This window comes from Ixodes scapularis, unplaced genomic scaffold (assembly GCF_016920785.2).
Source record: "Ixodes scapularis isolate PalLabHiFi unplaced genomic scaffold, ASM1692078v2 PGA_scaffold3__209_contigs__length_174095766, whole genome shotgun sequence".
Classification (NCBI taxonomy): Eukaryota; Metazoa; Arthropoda; class Arachnida; order Ixodida; family Ixodidae; genus Ixodes; species Ixodes scapularis.
The window spans coordinates 131,227,955-131,232,965 of NW_024609868.1; positions in this window are offsets into that span (position 1 = coordinate 131,227,955).

The window sequence follows — 5,011 nt, forward strand, 5'->3', positions numbered from 1 at the left end:
CCGTGTATATAGTATATTATATAAAAGAGTAAAATCTTGAACGCAGGAAAATAACATACGTAAATAAAAACTTCGCCAGAAAACAACTTGGAAAGTTAAAACCTTAAAATTTAAAACTTTATTTCCCAACCGCTTCGCGGAGAGGATAGGGCTTCTTCAGGGGTTTGACATAGAGTAAAATTTCACTCGCGAGGACATCAGTGGAGGCAAAGAGTAAAGAAAAAGAAAGAAGGAGACAACGCCACCATGTGGAAAGACCTAAGAAAACAAACCCCAAAATAGGCAAGATACAGGAGGAAGCAGAAAATAAGGAGCAGCAAAGAAAAAAACGTCTGGCTGCGGCAGGTACAGAGGCCCGGGGGTAGCCGGCGCGACAAAATGCGGCAGACGTAAGCAACAAAAATCACGACAACAACAAAAAGGAAGGAAATCAGTTGTCCGCTAGCCTTGAGGGGGCACCTGCACATATGCCAACTCGAAACACGTTTCGCGTCGGTTCCGTCCCACCCGGCGCTGGGGGAAGGCTGGAGGGTGTTCGTCGTGACAAAAGAGGGTGCCGCAGAGTGAAGCGTAAAACTATGGGAAATCGACTCCGAAGGCTCACACGTTGGCGCCATCGACATAAGGAAAACCAAGAAGGGAGGATGTTAGCTAATCTATGTCTCGACCACACGAACACCCTGCCCGCCTGAAAAACCTCAAGATGTGATGAGAGATGTAACAGAGAACTTGCCACTGCTTTTATTCATGCCGGCGGACAGCCTGTTCAATTTTTAGATTAAACATGATTCACGCCTCCACGTAAAACCCGGCACCATGCATGCTGGCATGTGGTAGGTGCTCGTTGAGTTCCAGAAAGGCTCTCACTGTCTCGTCAAGTGTATATGTACTATTTTTTGTTTATGAGCTTCAGAGACATGGTATCATCATCATTCTAGAGAATCAAGAGCGACGTTTGAATATGTCACAGGCACTTCTCATCATCCTACGTGGTCTTCAGAGTGGAGATAATTCAAGATATGTAGATGAGTGAACCGTACTTGATCGAATGAACCAAAGTTTTACGAACACGTCGAAAGTCTCTCTCTCTCTCTGTATATATAGATACGTATGTATGTATATATAGCGGAGTATAAAGGTGTCCATGGAAGGGCATATTTTTATTTACCTTAATATTTAGGGTGACTGAAATAACGAAGCTCGATCTATGATGGGCCGGAAAAATCGGCGCCTTCACGATGCAATGTAAACTCTCCTTCAAAGACGTTTTTTTCAAGTTATTTTTTTTAATTAGAAAGCGTAGCTCCTTTTTTGTAAAAAAAAATAGGCCCCAAAAGAAACTTTCCAGGTTCAACAAAGGACAGGGATGCAAACAACCGAGTCGAGTGGCGGTGCGCGTTTAGCGCAGGTATTGGTAGACGGCGCCGGGAGCAGAGTCGGGAGGTTTAGCCGACCAGCGAAAGAAAGCAGACGACACGCAGAAAGAATCAATCGGCAGCAAGAAAGCCGTCGTTATGAAACAGGGTTTTGTTTCTTTTTAACTTCAAGTGTCGCTTTTATCATGTCCGCATTTACTTTTGATCCAAAGGTACACCACAAAAATATGTTCATTTTAGGAGATCGCGGTCGTCGCGAGCAGTCTCGATACGAGTTCCTGTACAGGCTCCTTACGGGAGCCAGAGTTGCCCGTTCATCCCCATAATGCCAGCTTTCTTGCACGGCCCGGAATTCTTCTCCTCCAAGACTGAAGTCGACGAATAGCGGCGCGGCGCGCCGCCACGTAGTTCGAGTACTCTACTCAAACTACTGTAGTTTAACTACTTTTCCGAGTAACTTGGTAAGTTTCAATTACAACTTTACTTGGGTAATTAGCGGTTTATTTAACTAGCTTGTTCAGGTAACTTCTACTCAAATTACTAACTACTTTCGAAATCTAGTGCTAATTTTGCTTATCACAAAAGTTTGAGCGCGGAAATGAATAAGACGCCGGCAGATCAAGTGGCATTCCCGAACTAGGGACCCCCTCACATCCCGTTCCCACGCACTTATACTCGGCAGCCGTAGAAACTGCATCACAGGCGTCCTTGGGCCAAGGTAACGACGAGCAGCCAAAACATAATACCGGCGCGCACGAACGCAGAAAGAGATGCTTAACAAGCCTCGGGCGGGTATTGATCTAATCCAGTAATGCACGCAAGCGCCGCGTCTCCAGCTGCAACCGTAAAAGACGGGGACACTCCGCGGGTCGTTGTTTTCATGTTGTCTGCCATAGTGAGTTCTGAACTTCTGACTCGAGTGATTCGGGGGTTCCTCGGGAGGCGCCACTGGAATGACCCCGCAGCTGGGCGCCTGTTCCCATGGTCGCCTCGTCGTCAGCACATACTCCCTTGCAAAGCCTCACTCCCCCGCGCACAAACACAGACACGGATGATCCGTTCATGGGAGCACGTTCCCGTTTCCAGCTGCAATCGCACGAGCGACGATGCTTGTTCACGTAATGCTTTTTGTCCTGCCGACCTTCCACGCCAGGGAGACCTCATCTTTGTTAAATACGATATACTTCTCATGTGGGTTAGGTGCGTCACGACACCGTAGTCGCCGGCGAGGATTGCGAGTCACCTTTGGGAGATCCCTTCGTTGGACCCGGCGTCAGCGGCGAAGTATACATCGTTCCATCTTCTGTTAAACCAAAGCAATTTTTGTTTTCAGTACCATAGCACTACCACTGCAACAAGAGGCGCATTCGTCCGGATGGTCTCATCGTCGTGGCGCGAGGCTTGAACCCTTCACGGTCAGGTGCACTCGCTCAGCGTACTCACCGAACGTCATGGGAATAAAGAGAGGCCATCCAGAACAACCTGAACTTGCCGAAAAAAAGGAGAGTTTGTTTATAAAAGACCCTCTAGCCTAAGCAAACATCACATATTTCGTCATGGACACCGAGGATGCCGACACCCGCTTACACGACCCTGCACAGCCCGTTTCTGCAATTTAACACTGCCGTTCTATCCAGCGCGTCGGTGGAACGTCTTTTTAGCTTGGCTGGGGACATCTTTTGGAGGAAAGGGGGAAATCTCTGCGGCCAGAACTTTGAAAGTCAAGTGCTTCTGCGAGCGAATAAACTATTTTGGTAGAAACGCAAGTCATAAAATTACTGCATTTATTTTTAGCTCGGAGGGTTTTTCACGAATCAAAACTGCTGTTCATTTTGCTACCACAAATATACAAGAAAGTAACTTCAAAAGCAACGTCAAAAGTAACTGGCTACTTTTTTTATAGTAGATAGTACTTTACTCAGTTACTATTACAAATGCATAATTTTTATTCTACTCCAATTACTTTTGGCGTCGATACTCAGTAACTTAACTTAACAAACATTTTTTTAGTTATTTCTACATTTCTGGCTCCTTCACCTTTTTTCATGGAAAACAGAAAAGGAGGAGGCAAAAGCAGCGAAACATGTGCCGAGGCGCTTGCAACGTCGGCGAATCGGCCATATCGGTGGCTTTCCTGCACAATCCTTGAATTTTGCTCCTCACGTGATCCCATATCGGCAAAAGGAGGCCCGTCCACACATGGAAAACAGACGCGCAATTCTGGTTCCCGTAGGGAGCCTTTACAGGAACTCTCGTCTCCACAAGGAGGTAGCGCCCTCTATAAATCTGTAGAAAGGGCTTCTCTTCAAATTCAAAGGTGTTGTGTTCCAAAACAAGTCTAATTAGTTTTGTAAAGACGTCGTCGTTCACGTGGATGATTGCAGGGCTTTTTTAGTCTTTTTGGGGTGATTCTATATGTGAGACTACTCTTCTCATTTTCCTCTCTTTCACACACTTCATCTGTATGTACACGGCAAAGAGGAAGACGAGATTCACCCTGATGAAGAACGGTCCCCGTTCGATATGCCAGTATATATTAAGATAAATATGAAATATGTCCTTCTATGGATCCATTTTTACTCGGCCCACCCGCCCCTAAAATCTAGCCGACCCTATAATAGACGCATGCATTTTGACCCTCCTCACCCTCTCAGCACCCCAAGTCATGGACATCTCAGCCACCTCAGCCCTCCCCCCTCCCTCCCCCCCCCCTCCCCAACCCCCCCCCCCCCCCCCCCCCCCGGAAAGAATTCGGGGCTACGCCACTGGCACAGCCATCACAATCCAAGAAGAGGGTGCCAAGATAGATATTATATTTGCAAATAGTCTTGGTTCCGATCCCAATTGTCACTCCAACAATTTTCCGTTCTTCTTGTTGAGACGGGAAGTGTCGAGCTGGAACTGGGGAAGGTGTTTTTTTAACAAGGTGAGGACCATGCCCTGGGAGGATCATGACCTCGTGGATTGAAACACAAAGCTAACGTCCCTCTATGACCAATTGTGGACTTCACAACATCGCCAATTCACGCTCTATCCAGTTATCTTTACCGGACTTTGGATCCCCTCGTTGGAAACACGTCCACCCAAGTAGAAAATGCCGGCCACTACGTTTAGCGCGCTGGGAAAATACAAATCAACGTCGGAGACATCATTGTGTCTTTCGACGTGGTGTCCTTCTTCATAAGTGTCTCGGTTCTCCTTGCAGCTGCTGCAGCCCGCCAAGCCTTCGTAGAAGACAGGAACCTCAGCTCAAGAACCAACCTCAGTGTGAATGAGCTGTACCGTACGCACGAGTTCTGACTCAGTATCTCAAACTTAACCTTCAAAGGGGATCTTTTCAGGCAGGTCAGTGACACTGCAATGGGTGTGGCTATCTCGGTTACGACGGCCAACCTTACTATAAAAACAATCGAACAGAGAGCGCTATGGTCTTTCAACAACACTCTCAAAGTGTTCATGCGCTGTCTGGATGTTCGTTTCTGCATTCTCAAGAACGTGGACGGCAATAACTTTCTGGCACACCTCAACTTCATTCAGCTGGCTATTCAGTTAAGCGTGGAATGCGAGACGTATGGCACCTTGTCGTTCCTTAATGTGCTGGTGAACGGACGAGGGAAAGATCTGAAGTTCACGGT